This window comes from Harpia harpyja, chromosome 7, assembly GCF_026419915.1.
Source record: "Harpia harpyja isolate bHarHar1 chromosome 7, bHarHar1 primary haplotype, whole genome shotgun sequence".
NCBI lineage: Eukaryota > Metazoa > Chordata > Aves > Accipitriformes > Accipitridae > Harpia > Harpia harpyja.
In genome coordinates, this window is record NC_068946.1 from 3,992,862 (window position 1) to 4,011,951 (window position 19,090).

Sequence of the window (19,090 nt, forward strand, 5' to 3'; positions counted from 1 at the left end):
CAATGGAAAACCCCCAATATTTACATGTTGTGGACTTTAACAATAAGGGAGAATTATAAATTGCTTTGATATGTTTATTAAACAATGCATACTTGGGTCTCCAAGTAGTGAGTTGTGTGGTCCCCACCCAGAATCAAGCTGCAGTCATGGTCTGTGTAGGTTTTATTTCAGTACCGGAGGGAAAGTAATAGGAAGTAATGCAATATGTATCGGCTTTCCCAGAGAAGCTTATCAGTTTAGCCCTGTCTCTCACTGCACAGCAGGCATGCAGGCCACAGACACATGGAAATTAATGATTAAGCCCAAATTGTGAAACAAAGCTGTGGCACTGGAAGACAAACCCTCTAGATTCGAACATGAAATCCAATTTTTTTGGCTGGCTGCTGTCATAGTTTTGTACCGAGGCCACTCGAACCCACCCTACAACTGTGGAAGGTTGAGCACCCATTTCATGTAACCTGTCACAGAAACCCTACGTATGCAAGGAGCCTGACCCGTCCCCTACCCACAAGTGTTTCTTGCAACACGATGGGAAAACAGAGCAGCTGAGATGGTCAGCTAAATCTCAGTTTACACCTACATACCTGCATCAACAGGTGAATTCTCTGCACAGTGATTTTACCAAACCAGTTTCTCGTAACAGAACCAACTTTCAATGTTGCTGAGCACCCACAATCCTGCTTGAAATCAACAGAAAGACAGGAGCACATCACTTCATGAGAGCAAGAGTTGTGAGAGGAATGGAAAAAGGAATTTGGCCTGAAGTCCAGTGAAGTCTGTGGAAAACTTCCAAGGGTTTCATCTGGCTTTGTATCAGTATTTTGAGGAAACTGGGAATATTTCCTAGAAAATGCATTGCCTTTCTCTCCCTCTTCACCTGGCTCTGTTGCTTTGTTTTTTGCTGCTTTCTTTTTGTACTGAACCCTTTCTGATGTTTTGTTCTTCTGCCTTGTTCTGATTTGGAGCTGCAACTTAAGAAGCAGCAAATCACTGGAGTAACATTACGTGCAGCCGGCCATCCCAGCTTAAGCAAAATTCAACCCACCATCTAAGGTGTGGCAGTGGGAAAAAGAAAGGTGAGAAAAAAGTAAAGCAAACAGCCATTGTACATGGTCCTTCCCACTGCTCAGGTTTCCCACTGCTCAGTTCCAAACCAAGTAGCGCTGTTTATGTGAGAGTCAGCTGCCCTACCTGAGCGTCTCCTGGTAGATCCACAGATGCTCGTATCGCTGTGTGTATCCTCCTAGCCACTGCTGTACGTCACCGAGTGCTTCAGGCCAGGAGTCACGGCTGAACACAGGTAGTAAGGTAGTCCTCTGTCCAAATCGTGGCTTCCAGCAAGCTTCCACCCCTCCTCCTTGCCATAAGAATGGACTTTGTGACCAGTCCTCCCTTACTCTCACCAGCAATTGACCAAACTGCTCCCCTCTTCCAAAGATAGACCGAGGGCTCTACCTCAACATGTTTCAGCCCTTTACCTCCTGTCATCTCATTAACCATCTATCTTCCACCAGCAGGAACACAGGACCTCCCCATAAAGATCAGACCTGAGGCCAGTCCACCCTTGTACCTCAGCCCCGACAAGAGCTTCAGTGGACAGAGTACTGAAGGCTGCAGGACGCTACGTTGGAAGAGGCATGGCTTCACTGCAGTGGAGGCACTGTGGAAATGTTACCGCTGAGGAGGCAGAGGTGAACCCAAAGGGCTGATGAAGCTGGGGCAGAGCTGAACTGCGTGCCATGCCATGCTCCACTTTTTTCTGGTGGAGCTGGACCACTCTGCAGCCAGGACCTCTGCTGCCTCGAGACAAAAAGAGAATATGTGGGAAAAGTTGTTGGAAAAGTGCCATACTCCCTGCCTGCTTTTGCCTGTGTTTTTCTGTGCTGTTTCTAAAAATGCTCTCTCCTTGTTTGAACTCCTTCACTTCCCTCCTGTTCCCCTGGCTTTTCCCATTTAGGTAAGGAAGTGACCTGTTCTTGACACAGCATCCGAGGTAAAGCCTGTGACCGACTCGGTCCCCAGGCTTGACAGAAGACTTGCCAGGTTCTTTGTTTCTGCGTAGACCGTGAGGAGCCCTCTGCGCTTTTTTCAGGTGATTTAATCCGCAGTTGGCCACGCCACAGATGGCTCTTTGCTGCTGCAGGTGCATTGCTCCAAGTGGCACATGAAATGCTGAGCTTTCTCGAGAGCACTGAAATCCACTTCTTCTGAGTTGTCTCCATGCAACAGATGATGGCTTTATGAAGAACAAAGCAAAGGACCATTTTACAATAAAAGAGGAGTGTGCTTTGGTGAGCGCAGAATGTTTGCTCTGCAGCTGTTAATGATGCAGAACCTCTGGGTTTGGTGGCTATGGGAAAGAAGTGACTCTGGGCTGTGTGTAAGGCCTGTTAATGTTTGTTTAACGCTAACAAAGGCAGGAATGCTGCAGGCAGGAGGAACAATTCTTTGCTTTTCCTGCCCACAGACCTCTGCTAACACATCTGCTTTCTGCTCTGCACCATGGCTGAGTCTGTTGTTCCAGCAAACTAACACAGCATCTCAGTGTTTACAACAGAAAGCAATTCTAACCTGTGCCAGCTTCCATCCACTGCCCTAGCCTGCAGCTTTCCCATCATTCAGGTCCAGTTACGCCCTCTTTTACCTGTCTCCCAGAAAGACAAAATCAGCCTCTGAAAGCCAGGATCTTACTAACATTGCTATGAAACAGGGTTATGAGCTTTTGTAAGCACAACTTATGCCACATAATGAAGTCCAAGAAATAAAGATCAGCTTTTTACCTGCCACCTGTTTCCTTTGCCCGTGTTAGGTTGTGCCGGAAGGAAAACCAGAAAACAGCACAAGGCAATAACTCACAGATGCTGGCGAAGAGCTGGAGGAAGCAGTTACAGAAGAACTAAGAAGCTGTAGTGGAATCATAGAGGATGAAGTTAACTGCTACAGGTACCCGAACTCATAGGGCAGCAGTAGCGAACTACTGCCACAAGTTTGGCACTGACAGAGGTTTAGGCCAATGCTCATGAGCTACAAATATTTTTAAATAAGCTTAATAATAGAAATCTTACCTGCTTGCCATCACAGGTACACCTGGAGAATGATGCTAAGGCTGTGCTCTCCTGCAAAGCAACCTGTCTGTTTTGGTGGCATGGAGGCAAGAATGTATCCCCCTCAGCTACATACATGCATTTTCTGAGGTATCTGGAAGATCACAGGATTGTGTGGCTCATCTTTGCACCCAGTGAAATATCTAAATTAATAACTTCAGGAACTCACTGCCACAGATACAGAGAGATATATATAAGGTTATATAGCCTTATATCCAGCCTTTTAAAGCTGGATCCAACACTGAAAAAGAACTTTAATATAAAAGACCCCACCCCAAAGCAGCGTAAGGCACAAGGGACGAGTTCTGATTTTACTCACAGGAGAACAAATCACTTGCGATTTCATGGGCTCCAGTTTCTAACCTGGAGAGCTGACTGATTGGCCTTCAGTTTCTTACCAGGATAGCCCACTTCCAGAATTCCTAGGAAATTCAAGATGGACACAAGCAGGGGTAGTAGTAGTGAATGAAAAAGAGTGTTTTGTTTTTTGAAAGGTAAACTACTGCCAAGGCGTTGCTCTTGCTGCAAAGAGTGACCGTACTATTCAAAGTGTCCCCCCCCATTTGCCTTTGCTTGCTCTGGTCACTTGATGTATCCAGTCAAACTCCAGAGGAAGGGCGAGGGTGAAATTCCATTTCATTATGGAATGAAGCCATTATAAAAAAGTCACCTGGACTGATTCACTAACAGAGTGATGCAGGTTCTCAAGTAATTTGTGGCATTTTTAAAGGTCGTGGGGTGTTGAGCACCCGAAGCTCATTGAATTCCAGTTTGATTTGAGCACTTGGCTGCCTTGGCTCTTTCAGAAATCCCAGCTGTAAATTCCCCAGTCCTGTCTGCACCCTGCTGCGTCTCTGTGAAGCTGGAATAACCGCAGTGACCTTACTGAACTTCCCTAACACCAATGCTGTCAGCACTACCATCAGAAAGCCAGTCCATAAGGGATGAGAGCTATTACAGACCCAAAGCCATCCCTGTTTATGCTGAGCTATATACCTTTGCCTCCCTAGAAGAGTTTCAGTGTTCTTTTATTTACTGTGGTATTTTCTTCAGGCGTTTTATTTCATATACCACTTTGGGAGACTCTCAAAGGCTTTCTAAGTACAAACCATTGCTTGGCAGGCCTTTTCCCGAGACTAAACAAATTTCTCATTGCTATACCAGTCGGCTATAACTAGGCATGTGTCCTCTTTCAAAAATGCCTTTGGTTCCTTTCAGAATCCACAGCTGCGCAAGCCTGGACCTGTCTCTTGGATGCCTCCAGGACTCTGAAGTGATGCCAGTGAACCATGAAGTCAGGATGCTCCACCCATAGTCCACCCTCCTGCAGAAGGTGAGAGGGATGCCCAGATGCTCTCAGAAATTAATTTCTGTTGAAACCTCATATTCCATAAGTCTAAGGCCAACTTATGGCAATCGTCTCAGTAGTTTTATGGCAATCAGATTGTTGTAGGATATGTGTCGTTCCAGTTCCTTCTTTCTGTACCTCGTGAGCTGTTCAGACCCTGACAGGGCCCCATCTGTTGCTGTGAGTTACTGGCAAAGCGCGTTGCAGTTCAAAAAAGCAGTTGCTTCACAGTATCAGATGGGGCCAAATTTTCATGCGTGTTGTCAATCATGTTTTGCATAAACTGCAAAGACCATCCCATGGAGCCATGCTGCTAGCTATTTTTATTTTTTCACTATGGAGAGTAACCCAGTGAACTTAACCATTTATTTGGCATAGCCAGTCATTTGTGAACTGTTTACACTGGCCCCTTACAGCTTCAGATGAGGAAAGATTCCCTTGTAGTGTTCCAGAACTTGGCTTCCCTTTGGGGTACTCAATTAGCATCTACCAGTTCAACTCCTTGTAACATAAATGCACACTGTAGGCTAGGCTGAAGAGACCCTCACTTCATACCAATAAAAGGTCATTGTGATTTTGGCAACATCAACCTGGAATAGATGCGGACTGCTCACTTAAGAAATGGCTGTACGTTTTTGAGCTACCTGCAGATGCAGCCTGTAAATTCTGTTTTTAAAAAACATTCAGTATTCTGGTGGCTTTTTACAGACAGAGCTAGCTTTAGTTTCCGTCAGCTACCTGCACCAGATACTTGTCCCTTACTGGAAAGGTACAGTCTGCTATGAATAACCACATAGCTCGATGACAGATGAAGTTGTCTTTGATTTATCAAGTTTATGAAAACACCCTGAAGGGCTGGTTAGGTATCACTACACGTCTGACAGTTACAGCTCTGGCCTTGAATGGCCTCACCAAGATCAACTCGTACAGTACTGAAGGAATCATTAACTCTGCCTTTCATTTCCACAAAAATAGGATCTCACGACTGCTTATGCAGTATTTCTGCAGGGAAGTGCACCTCACAGTATAAACAGAAATGTGTAAAACTATTCACATTCATACAGTGAGAATCACAGTTGACCTCTCAAGCTGAACCTATAGCATTTACTGGCAAACGAGTAAATTTTTCTGGGATCAGCAGTGGTTTGACCATAGTACCTGTGAAGAGAAGTAGCTGAATTTGGTAACAGTGTATCAGAGAGAGCCACTGGAGGTATAAACAGGAAAAAGATTGGGATATTTCCAGAAAACACAGGAATGAGGAACACGGCAGGCTCACACCCACATTTCTCTGAAACCCCCTAAATATACCACATACAGTACGTATATGCTGAGCCCTTGCAGATGGGGAACTTTCACCCAGGATTTAGTTCTGACTGAAACCATAAAAAGGTTCTAAAGTGTTCAAAAACCAGATTCCTGGCTGCTGGAATTTTGAGACCTTAAGCAAAGCTGCTTTAATTCTTGTAACCATAAGCAAATGTAAAACTTTTACATTACAGACAATACCAGCAGTTAGGGCCAGCTCTAGGACAGAAATCAGTAAGCATTAGGAGTCCAGGGCGTGGATGAATTTACAGAGACTCAGGAAACGTGGAAGAAGTTGGGTATGAGCTGAAGACCAGGAGAAAGACGTTTGTGAGGAGCCGAGGCTGTGGCTCTGGGTGCCAGGGGTCCTGCCCGAGCACAGCTGAAGGGACTTGCTGCTTATCTGGTGATTTATAGTGGGAGTCACCTGGCCAGGTGTGAGGTCAGAAGCTGACCAGCAGTTACTCCAGTGCGGAGCTGAGGAGCTTCCAGGTAAGAAATGTGTTTTTCTTTAACTGGTCTGATCTGTTGCTGTAGTGTCTTGGAGCTGAGGCATCGGTTTGTTGTGCAAACACAGCAAGGGAGGTTTGTTGGGGGTTTGTCTGTTGGGGGGCTTTGCTGCCCTGCTCAGTGCGTAGCGCTGGTTCCTGGCTCGCTCCATCTCTGTGCCCAGCCTCTTCCTCCAGTGCAGCGTAATGGTTCCTTCTCCTGCCCAGAGGAAAGGTGTGTGTTGGGGAGCAACAGGCGTTATTCCCAGTCTGCTTTATTTTCCTGCTCTGTTCTAGAGCATGGACTCGCAAACGCTAGCATTGATAGGAATAAGGAGGCAGCAAAGTGCAGTGACTGGGGGAACACGAGGCTGGGAAGAGGAGGGGGGAGTAAACCTCTTACCATTTATTTAGCTGCCAGGGTAGCATTGAAAAAAAAACAAAACGCACCCTGCCCCCAATACCCCTTATCCAGACAAAGGGCAGGAAAATGGGATATGGCAGGGAATGGGAGGCCTCTCAGTCCTGCCGTAGTCATGCCTAAAACTTCTAACAAAGAAAGAATTAAATGCAGGCCTTGTCTAATTCACTTTGTTCACCATACAACCACAGTTAGCTCAGACTCTTCCCAGTCTTCTGCTTGCTATTTTTTTAAAGTATATTTGTAGGCAGTTCCTTTGTTCCCAAACAGTTCTAAAATGGCCCTGATTTTAGGACCTGTTCGAAGGAGGATAAAGGCCGAGTAAAGACAAGTAAGGATAAAGACAAGTAAGCAGCCTGGAAGAGTTGCATGTTATTAACTCATCCTAGTTTGTTTTCAGGTTTCCCTTTGTTCAGTGGTACTCAAAGCTTTTTCTCTCGATCTGCATGTGTTTATTGAAAGGATAGGCTCACAGTCATCAAACAGCAGATAGTGAATAATAAGTTAGGCTTGCACACCGAAATCCAAATGGGTTTGTTTAAAGTGGTGCTTGGTATGCAAATAAAATTAGCAATCCAAATCAGGTTGTTTCTCCTAAGAGTTTGCTTCGCCTCTCCCCTGGCTTTGGCTCCCAATTGGAGGGACTGAGGTAACGGTTTAATATAGTCTATTAAGTGATTTGTGTTTGGACACCAAAATTAAAATGGAATCTTTATCAAATATCAGATCCTCTTGGTTCTTCTGGAGAAAAGGAGGCTGAGGGGAGACCTTATTGCTCCCTACAGCTACCTGAAAGGAGGTTGTAGCGAGGTGGGTGCTGGTCTCTTCTATCAAGTAACTAGCGATACAAGGAGAGGAGATGGCCTCAAGTAGCACCAGGGGAGGTTTAGATTGGATATTAGGAAGAATTTCTTTACTGAAAGGGTTGTCAGGCATTGGAACAGGCTGCCCAGGGAAGTGGTGGAGTCACCATCCCTGGAGGTGTTAAAAACCCACGTAAACAAGGCACTTCAGGACATGGTTTAGTTTAGTTTAGTGGGCATGGTGCTGTTGGGTTGACGGTTGGACTCGATGATCTTAAAGGTCTTTTCCAACCTAAACGATTCTATGATTCTACACTGTTTAAAAGTGAACAGGCAGTTTCAGAAGGGGACAGTGAGGTTATAGGCACTACCTGCCCCAGCGAGTCAGCCGTGCTCTGGCAGTCCTTGGGGACTCCCCAGGGCTCCCTCCTGAGCAGTCTGCTTGCTCTGTGCAGTCCCCAGGGCAGTGTCACTAATACTCTAACCTGAATATGGAAGTAGTTTAGATCCCATGTACTTTTAAAGCAAGCTCATGATATGTGGGGGGGGACAAAAAAAAAAAGCGCTGTTGCCTTGAAAAAGGTACCTAGTTTGATAGAAGTGTATGTTATTCATTAAGCAGCTTCTTTAATACTTAAATCCACTTTTGTTGAGTGAAACGATCAAATTATGTGTTCATAGTTTCTGAAGTCTAAATGTCTTGAACTTTGTTCTTGAATCAGTTTAGATTGTAACAGTCGTGCCAGGAGGTGCTTGTTAAATTTACTGCCTTGGGAGCTGACTCCACCTTTCCTTGCCTAAAATAAACTGACAAAAGAATATGAAAAGAGCTCCTCCCAAGCAGAAGTTTCTTAAGGGGGCTAGGTATTAATATTTTTCTTCCCTACCACCTAAGTATCTAAATAGCCTTCTATACTACGTTTAGGGCTGATATTCTGAAGAGCATCCATACCACACTGAGAACAAGCCTTTCTTATCGATTGTGCTTTCATCATACTTAAAAGTGATATGAAGTGTTTTTAACGCACTGGAGTTTTTACTGCTTCGTGACAACTAATGAAGTATTTAGAAGGGTTCGAGCTGGTTTTCCCCCTGAATGTTTTTATTCATACAAAATACTAGGAAAACTAAATGCTTTTTCTTTGTCTTTGCTCAGCTCCCTGTTAGAAATCCCTGGTTTATTTTCACTTGTTTTTAAAATTGTTAATTGTAGGAGAGGAAAGGAAGTGCTGAACTTTTTTTTTTAAACCCATACATTGCTATGCCAATATGTTAAACTTTAATGTTAGTAAGTTAAAGCCAAATAAGAACTCTGAATACTTGGAGTCTACAACAAAGTCTCTTGGTTATTTTCTTCTGCAAATGTCTGGACAAGTTATTTTCTGTGTCTGCCTGAGTTTTCCCAATTTGAACATGTAGGTAATACATAGCAATTTGATTGCAATGCTGTCTTCAGCTAATAGTTGCAAAGGCGGGGGGGGAGGGGGGAGAAGGGGACGGTGCTCTTGTGAGCTGAAGGGCTCATAGTATTGGGGGGTCTCTGTTCCTCCATGCAGTGTTGCTAGTCAGCTGAAGACTTTAATGCCAGTTGGGATAGCGCTGATTATAGTGGCGGATGTGAAGTATGCTCGAGTGTCTATGTTTATCCCTACTGTAAATATGTGGTGGGCCCATACGATGAAGCCTAGGAATCCAATAGGTAATATGGCTCATGCTATTCCTATGTAGCCGAATGGTTCTTTTTTGCCTGTGTAGTGTTACTAAGTGGGAGATAATTCCAAAGCCTGGTAGAATTAGGATATAAACTTCAGGGTGTCCGAAGAATCAGAAGAGGTGTTGGTGTAGGATTGGGTCGCCGCCTCCAGCAGGATCAAAGAATGTTAGTGTTGAGGTTTCGGTCTGTGAGTAGTATAGTGATACCAGCGGCTGGGACTGGGAGTGAGAGTAGTAGTAGGACAGCGGTAATGAGGACGGATCATACGAAGAGGAGGCGGTTGATATTGTGAGAGGGCTGGAGGTTTTATGTTGATGGCGGTTGTGATGAAGTTGATTGCCCCTAGGATGGATGACACACCTGCTAAGCGTAGAGAAAAGATGGCTAGGTCTGCTGAGGCTCCGGCGTGGGCTATGTTGCCAGCTAGCGGGGGGTAGACAGTTCATCCTGTGCCGGCCCGTGCTTCTACTGTTGAGGAGGCGAGGAGGAGGAGGAAGGATGGGGGGAGTAGTCAGAAGCTTATGCTATTTATGCTTGGGAAAGCTATGTCAGGGGCACCAATTATAAGTGGGACAAGTCAGTTTCTGAAGCCCCCGATTATAATCGGTATAACCATGAAGAAGGTTATTACAAAGGCATGGGCAGTGACGACTACATTGTAAATTTGGTCGTCGCCTAGGAGGGTGCCTGGTTGGCCAAGTTCTGCGCGGATGAGTAGGCTAAGGGCGGTGCCGACAGCATTAACAGACTGGTGACATTGCTATGTAGCATTATGACAGCAAACAAAGCCAATTCTGAAACCCTTCCTAGTGCTCATAAGCAGCAGTATGAAGCAGCAATAATACTTATGTACTTATGGGAGGCAAGCAAACAGGAGGTATTTGAGGGCTGTGTTTGGTAAAATGCTATCCCCGCTCTGATGCTGTGCTTGATCATGCAAAGGCATAATGGACTGCTGCCTGATGGTGTAGAATGTACTTGCATATTTTACCGACTGGTTTGTAAAGTGTAATGCAACAGAGTCCTCAGAACTTTTTTTTGTATGCCATAGCACGAGCTGTAGGCTGGTAAAAGGATATTTAACTTTAGGAGAACCTGTGATCACCTTAGAATGTTAAAGCATGTTGAAATAAGGGCTTTAGGGGTTTGGAGGAACAAATAAGGCTGAAAAAATTTGTTTTCCACAACTTTAAACCCAATATTTGTCACTGCTTTTCAGAATTTTCAGTACCAAAACATTTTAAGTCTGAGATTAATAAAAGGGAAGCAGACCAAAATGAAAGTTTGCCCGATTTCTTTTGACCCCAATATAATAATTTGCTTATAAAGTTTTGTTACCCCCTACAAAAATAAAAATCTACTAGGTACCAAGACTGAAAGCAGGGATTAAGAAGTTGTGCCTGTACCTAGAAACCAGCGCTGGTAGTAGGCACTCTGTTTGGAGTTTTTGTAGCCTTTTGAGTATTGCTGAAGGTATTACAAGTAGTGGGAAGGCTCCTACTTGCCTTGCTCTTATCATAAGTCCTCAATCTACACAGTGAGACATAATTACACTAGGCAGAAACAGATTGCTTCAGTTTTCACCTTGTCTGAGCCCAGGCTATTCTGACAGCAATACATCTTTCTACTCCCTGCTACTCAATTCAGATAACCTACCCAGGGTGTTCCCTTGTCAATCAAAGAAAGAGAAATAGTGGTTTTGCTGAAATAGAAGTTTATTTCCTTCCCACTGCTTTCTTCAGAAGGGGATTTGCGTTAGGATCTCTCCGCCTTTGTGAAGGTGGTATTTGCCTTGCTAGTTCAAGGATCATAAGAGGGTATTCAAGTCAAAAGTCGCCTTGGCTTGTTCCAAACTACAGATCAGGAGGACAAGTAACATGAAAAATATATACATATATATATGTTGAGGAGTTATAAGGCAGAGTTTAATGCTTGTATTCTGTGAGAGACACTAGCTCCTGGCTTGTGTAAGGACCATTTTTTCTGGATAAAGGTTTTTTTTAGGCGGGAGCATATTGAGAAATTCCTCCTCCCTCCTGCCCCAACACACACAACGGCAGGTCCGTTGTTTAGAAATCAAGGACATTTCAAAGTATAGCTTGCTGAAATGTTACTGAGTTGGTTTCAGTCTCATGTGGCCGGCCAGAAATTTATGAGTGGGGCAAGGATAAGGCAATGTTTCTTCAGCATTGTCTCGAACGCCGCTTCAGCTTCACAGAGGTGCAACCCCTTTGAATAGCTGTTCGTAAATTGTGTCAGCCCAACACGGTCCATCTGAAGGAAATGCATGAGTAGCAGAGCCTTGGAGTGCACTAGACATACAGCTGTATCAGTGCCACATCATATCCAAACTCGTAGAGAATACTCTGAGGAGCTGGCTGTATCTTCATACAGAGCTGTACTGAGAAGCAGTTATTGCTCTTGGACAGGAATTATTAGACTGAATTCAAGCATCAGGGAATACTGTTTACTTGGTTTAAACACATAGAAATCTGTATTGTTTCAAAATAAATTCAACTCAGAGCTGGGTTGAGATTCAACTCTTTTATTAAATATACAACTAAAATGCCTAAAATTAATAACATAAGCTCTAAGGCAGTGAAACAGCACATTAAATAGCATGTAGGACGTAAAAATGTATCTATACAACAGCAGCTAGTGAAACTGTTCTTTCTACTTCTACAAAGAAAACAATCTTTTTGTACGTGTTTATCCACTCATGGATTCTAGTGATAAAAACAGCGACAGTAGAATATTCATCAGAATAATTACAGTAAGCTACCGGTAGCAGAATATGTGACCACAGCATTAGGAACTGGAGTCATATCTTCATCTCTTTGCCTTCTCTGAGAATGTTTTATGCATACCTGCCCTTTAAAACTGACCGCACAGGACATCTCGTGGGATTTTTTTTATTACCAATTTACCCAAGAACACATTCTAATAAAAGGCATGTAATGCTTGTTTTCACTTCTTTTAAAGATAATTAGTAAAGGGTAGTATTGCTGAAAGGTCATATTTGTTTCATTTCAGGAAACACGATGACTCCAAAAAAACCCTTGAACATCATGTTGAGCATCTCATGAAGACAGAAATAGAAACAGTGAACTTCCAATAAGAGACTGTAGCTTCTGTGAAATCCAAAGGGTAAGTGTTGGACAAAGAGAGGCTTATAGCGGAAAGGAAAACAAGGAATCCAACAGTGAAGTTCAGGGATAGCACAGGTAAAAGTATAAGATGTAGTGGACTAATATCTTGATGAGACACTGCAATATACCAAAACAAGTAGCAAGTTTCCATAAAATAATTGTACTATGAAAAGGAATACCATTTGTACCCTGCAAAATGAGACTTGCTAGCATGAGTCATTTTAACCAGGACATAGATACCATCTTCACCATCTAAGCAGTTTTGGGCAATGAGATTTCCTAACTGGGAAATTCTTGTCAATTTAGTGAGACTTGATGTAGAGAACTATGCTATCTTCGTTCTCGTGCCTCGGGGCACAGGATGCTCATCAGCTGAGGTCAGGAATACATTCTGTCATGCTCCTCCCTCTCACCACTGTTATATTGCACAACTCGGGGTGCTGTATTAAGAAATCCAACACCTGGTATAGGCTATTGCTGCTTCTCAGTATAGGAAAGATAAAGGCTAGTAGCCACGTGTTGGGGCGGAATCAGAGCATTTGTCAGGGAGGCCACCTTTCTTATTCTATAATTTGACTAACTACATCTCAAATAGAAGATCTGAGGGCTGAACTGAGGGCTTTGCAAACCCTTTTATTTTATAAGGTACCTTTAAAAGTACTTTTCTGTCAGTGTAAAAATAAAGCAGACCTTATTCAAAGTTGCAATGTTGTAACAGGCTGCACTGATCTGTTGCTGAATTTTGCTCGTTTAAGAAATAATTTCAAAACAGAAGCAGCTACTTAAACTGACAGCAACCTCAGACTAAATGGCCCAAGCTTACCCAGAGAACTTCTCTTCATCTTAAACAGCAGCAAAAAAGCTTCAGTGCTTTCTGTATTGAGTATAGGAGTAACTCTTTACGATGAAGAGTTTCTGAATCTTAAAATATCAACTTCCTATGCCATGGCACTGGGAGTTTTCAGCTGCACTTACTCTGCAGTCTTACTGTCACTGCGAGCAACGATGGTCTCTGCTTAGCTTAGTTTTATGATGTCTTTCTCAAAGCTACTGGGTTGTTATGTCTGCACCCATCAAATTTCAGGAAAGTCTGGCAATAGGTCCAAAAGTTACTAACATACAGATAGCTAGTGAGTACAGGAGCCTAGTTTCTTAGGGAAGCGAGTTCAGAAAACGTATCTCGACCTACCTATATATTATGGACATGCAAGCTTATACTCTTGACTTTTCTCATCTCTCTTTATACTTCTGCAGGCATTACAGTACATGTTTGGGTGTTAACAAGACAGACATAGAACCAGCGCACTTGAATAAGCTTTTAACGTAAGCCCAAACTCCAGTGAGAAGGCCCAGACACCAGACTTCATTGATTCTTCTGATAAAGGCAAGCTTTTTTCTCCATATTTCTGTCAAGACGAAGATTTTTGCCAATGCAATTGACGGCATTACCAGACAGTATTAGACAAAAATAGCTAGATCTAACTTTGCCTGGTAAGACAGCAATCAGCAGGCACTCAGACTAAAGGAAACCACCAACATTAAAGGAATTTTTCCAGGTCCAGGACTAAAAAGATAGGGCAGGGAAAGGCTGAGGGCTTCTCCCTTAGACAAAGCAATAACCAGTCAATATTTAACTTGAAATACTTACTGATTATGAGGCAGTATAATTATGAAAACAACCGTTTCCAGTTCACTGGTACACGAGTTAAAAAAAAATTGTAAAGAACTTAACTTACCAACAGCTCTGTCCACTGCATCCATCTTGCTGTGAAATTGCTCACCATGCCTGTGTCTGGTGCAGCTCTGTCAATAGTAGCACAGCAAGACTGTGGATGCACACGTTTCAGCTGCGCTCTAAAGACTGTGCCCTCATCAATATTAAAGCTCCCCTCAGTGAGTTAACTTTTTTAGAATTAAGTCTGATGCAGACCAGGCCTCAGAGAGCTCTTAAACCAGCCTAAGACTCAGTACTGCCTGTAGAATTGCTCTCCTGTGAAACTGATTTAAGCGAGATGAGATGAAAATCAGTAGGAGAAGGGGAGGGAGAGAAAGATATTGAGGCAGAGGGGATTTTTCTGGGTTGCCCCTGGCTCTCATGACTAACTCCCTCTGAGACAAGACTGAAGGGACACTTTCCTAAGCATACATCATCATGGGGGAGGGTAGGGGGGGATTTCCCTGGTCTCCATTTCATTTTTTTTGAGGTGACATTCCTGTGCCTGGCATGGATGCTCAATTAGTTATCTCTTTTTTTTTTTTTTTTTTTTAATTTACTCAACTCCATCCAAGGTTAGGACCCATACTTTGTTTTAAGAAGAGATGGATGGGAGGTAGGTGTGCGCTCCAATTCATCTTATTTAAATGCTTGTTAAAAGCCAATTTGCAGAGTCACTCAAATTTCACACCATTTCCTCAATCCCTTGTGAACCAGTTACTTATTAACACTGAGGCTAATCACCAAATAATGCTTCTCTGCTTCTTCCTTCTCTCTCTTGTTTTCCTGAGAATTACAACCTGCAAGGGCAAACACAAAACTGAGCTTGTTCCAGTGAGTCAACCAGTGGAGTTAAAGCAGGCACAGTCAGCTCCTTTCAAGCTGTTCACATTGTAATGTGAAACAAGTTTAAGTTAAGTTATATACCAAATGGTTCATTTTTCCTACTGTTCCTGTATTACCTAGTAGTTTTGGTAAGGAATCATACACGCAGCTTACTGCAAAGTGTTGAAAAAACATTTAGAGTTTTCCAGTGATAAAGGCAGAGAATGCAGAATTTGCTTGTGTACCACTGTGTTGCTATACCAGTTCTATTTTGGAGTGAGGGATTAACACTAAGTTGAGGATGAGGAAAATGTTTTGGTGCTGCGATTCAAACACAAATCAATACTTGGAATCCATTTAAAGATCTGGGGTGAGGAGTGTGTGGTCAGGGTGTGTGTATAACACTGCCTTATATTTCTGACAGAAAGGAGCTGAAAACCAGTGGGTACAATACTGAAGAATCAGTACAAGGTCTGTGCACCGTCCCACCTCAGGTTAGATCCCCAGGAGTGCTAAAATTTTATGGTCTTTCAGAAGTGCAGGCAGTATGAACACTCCTTGTGTAAGGATGAATCTCAGCTTATATGGTGGACTGCTAATGAGTTCTGACATGAATTGTTATCCTCTACAGGTAGACCAGGTTGTCTGCAAAATACTGACTTGGATTAATCTGTCAAGGACTATAGGAAGGACCTGCAGGGTAAGTAAAGACTGGCCCTGAATATGTACATGCAGTTCATAATGCAGGAGGCATTAAATATCAGTAGAGGAGGGCAAGACTTGCACCTAATTTAGTCCCCAAATTTGGCCTGCAAATATATGCTTTGTTTTAGGTATGTGAACGATCCCAGAATCTGCTAAAGAAGCAGATCTTTAACACAGCAAGCAGTATTAGCACTAGCAGTGCTGAAACTTGTGCTTTTTTACTAAAGCAGATGGAGCTGGACTATCTGGCTCAAATATGACATGATGGGTCACTAAGATAATACTCTTACAGTAAGAAGAGGTCTCCTCAAGCACTTGCTCCTCTGTCACCCCAGGAAACTTGTTTAAATCTGACCTCTATGTCATTTGAGAGAAGTACTTACTTCCTTAAGGAGTCCCAGCTTCTAATCAAAACCTCATCTATTCTCATGCTCAATGCAGCAGTGTACTTCTACATGAGCTGCTACACAGAATGAATTCTTGTGAGTGGTAGCTCTTTGTGTGGAGTAGCGTAAGCATGCAGTAGTTGTTCCTTGCCTGGGTTAAATTCCTTTGTTGCTTAATGGAATGATTAGAGTGATTAACCCACCTGTTCTATAAGCTGAAAGCACTGCCTATATATATATAACAGGGTAGGTTATAAGGTTGAAAGTTCATAGGCCGTTCAACCATGGAGGTATAATTGAACTGTAATTGGGAAGAATGACCTTTACAACCGGTATCCTGCCCCTGACCACCTTTCACGGCCAAGCATGGCAACATTACAAGCAAATCTTTCAGCCTCCTGGACAAGGGCTGTGCCATGCAAATGCATCAGAGCTCTAACTACTGTTTGGAAGGAAGCAAGCATTACTGTGCCCCTGAGAAGACATGTGTTTTGTATGTTATTGCTGATATGTCCTGCCTCACCGTCGCAGCAACATCAAAGGTTCAGTAGCACCTAACAGAGTGGTTTCCAGCAACTTGTTGTTGGAAGTATTTCTGATTATAGCCATTTACTGTATCTAAAAATACTTGTTAACGTGACAGCCATCATTCTTACCCTCTTGTCCAAATGTTCCACTTTGGCCTAAATTGTGGTACAATGTCTTTCTGTGAGAGCTCCTCCTGATGCATGTTGTTGTTTGGTTCACCCTTTAAACATCGTTACCAGACAGTGTTAGAGTAGATCCAAAAAATCCAGCACTGTCTAGTAAGATGCCCACAGAGGACCATAGTCTGTCCAGCAGTTGGAGAAATGAAGCATCATCTATTAGATTCCACATTCTTCAGGATGTCAGTGTTCCACAAAAACTAACAGAAATGGCTTGAGAAAGATTGCCTTACATCACTGAATGTGTAAATAATTTACCAAATATGTGATAGGCAGAAGGAAGACATCTGATATTAAAGGATAGTTTGAAAATCATGGTGGATTTCAGGAGGCAAAGATAGTATAAAAAGTTGATTTAGCAAAGATCTAAAATAGAAACATAAGGTTAAGTTAAGTTCTATTTCAACATGATGTAAAAGCAGTAAGATTTCTTGTGTGTTATTTCGTGGCTTCCTCACTCCCTCCTCCATTTTGATTCACAAAAATACTGATTCAAGTCTTTCCAATCAATTAAAAAGACATACCGAAAACTGGTATATAAAGAAAACAGTACTAAGAAGGGCACAAAAAAGTAACAAAGATAGCCTAGCATTTAACACAGTTTCTTTTACAACAAATACTTTATTGTATTGGTTTTCATTTAAGGACTGCAGACAAATCTGAGTCTTAAATAAGTGTGACAGGAGACAGGTGTATAGTTGAGAGACAGTAATGTAATTAAGCATAGTGAATACTAATGGTAAAGATGATAAAGTCTTATCTGTCTGCTTTGTTTTCTTTTTTTCAGAAGGAGGAGAAGCTTGCTGTAGCATGCCACGCAACAGAGAAGGTAAAAATCTAGCACACGCTTCTCAGCCTTGAGCATTTCCCTGTGTAAGAGCTCTGTGCCATTCTACGTGGGACTGTCGCTCTGAGGACTCCAGATTTCTGACTGCCGCCGACCCACTGCATCACCCAGGAAGAAGGCAGAGTGATTTGTTTCGTCTTCCTTCCTTCACCCCTTATTGTTAGTCTTATAGCTTGGGGTAGTAATGCCCTCTCACTATGTGACAGCTTAAGAGAACTCTGATCGGAGCTATACTGTGTAGGTAATGTTATACTGCATGTAATATTTATTATAGCCATAAGATGCTCATAAGTCTTTGTGGATCCAGCACAGTATTTCACATGGTATGTATACAATGTTTCTGTCAAGCTAGACTGTAAAGGAATACATTTCATCCAAGCTACACTTCAGTGAATCATTCAGTTGACGTTTCAGAATAGGGTTCAAGGAAACAACCACCCTTCTTCATGCAAGTAATTAAAAACTACAGCACACCGTGTATCAGTAAGAGATCCCAGGGGGAGGGTGGGATTGAGGAAGGTAAGGGGCAGGATGCTGCTATTGTTGCATTTTGGTGCTTAACACCTGCCAGGTATAGTGAAACACCTGCCCATAAAGCCATGTGTCAGATAAAAACATCTAACAGCAATAATAGCCTTTCTTGGTGATAGCCTTTATAAATCATTATTTACAGTACCTTTAATATCTGATAACTGGGAAGTAAAACTTCCTGTATTGTTTTAATTCTCAGTAAAGAACAAAAAGCCTCCATGAACCATTTAAGACAACATTCTCAATCCATTTAGTCCCTTTAGACTGAGCTAGCTCTTTCAAGGTGATTTTAACTAGTATAATTGATTTAGGGAAAGGAGCCCCATCAAATAAGAATCAAGCCCATCATATTTTAAAATGTATTTATTAAAATATTAGTCCACTAAAGTAATGAAAACAACCTAAGGGAATGGGATTTAAGTCTCGTTCTGTCTATCTCTCCAACCCCTGCCCCCCCTGCCAAGAACTGACAAATGGATGCAAATAAAATTTAAAATGTATACATTACATAAAAGGTCAAGGTTTTAAAATAAATGGCTTTGCTATTAGAACATTGTACTAGAGAAGAGCAGTCTAGAGGAATTGCTGTGAAAAGGAAAGAGTAAGTTACAATAGCAAAGCTGAAAAAGTAAACTCCACTTTTGATTTCAGCAGTCTAGTTCTTCAATTATCTTATATTTAGGTGAAAGAACATTTTGATTTTGAGAGAAAATTGTAAACAGGAAAACTCAAACGTTAACATTTCAATAAAATGTTACTTTCATTCTCTGGAAAGCTACTGTTGTTTAAAAGTAAATAAAAAGAACATGTTTGGAGCAGAGTACCTACATTCATCTTTCTTACTGCTTACAAAACTTACTTAACATTTTAATTTGAGTGCATTCTAGTGTTGCAGTATCAAACATGTGCTCTGTTCCACATTCTGCACGGTTTTCTATTTACAGGCTTGTTCTAACATTATTTTATCATTCTAGATTTTGTTTGCTTTTACCCTTTATTCTAGAACCCAAGGCATTTAATTTTAAATTTACTTATGCTTG

At 42.3% G+C, this 19,090-nt stretch overlaps 1 long non-coding RNA gene across 1 annotated transcript; it reads left to right on the plus strand.

Annotated features, from left to right (window-relative positions):
• Positions 1-3: 3 nt before the first annotated feature.
• LOC128144046 (uncharacterized) lies at positions 4-18,870 on the plus strand. Its single transcript, XR_008235961.1, has 10 exons — positions 4-1,076; positions 1,515-2,291; positions 2,810-2,943; positions 4,323-4,437; positions 6,178-6,252; positions 12,220-12,333; positions 13,590-14,962; positions 15,299-15,368; positions 15,506-15,574; positions 17,460-18,870. It is a non-coding gene; the product is annotated as an uncharacterized LOC128144046 (long non-coding RNA).
• The last annotated feature ends 220 nt before the right edge of the window (positions 18,871-19,090 follow it).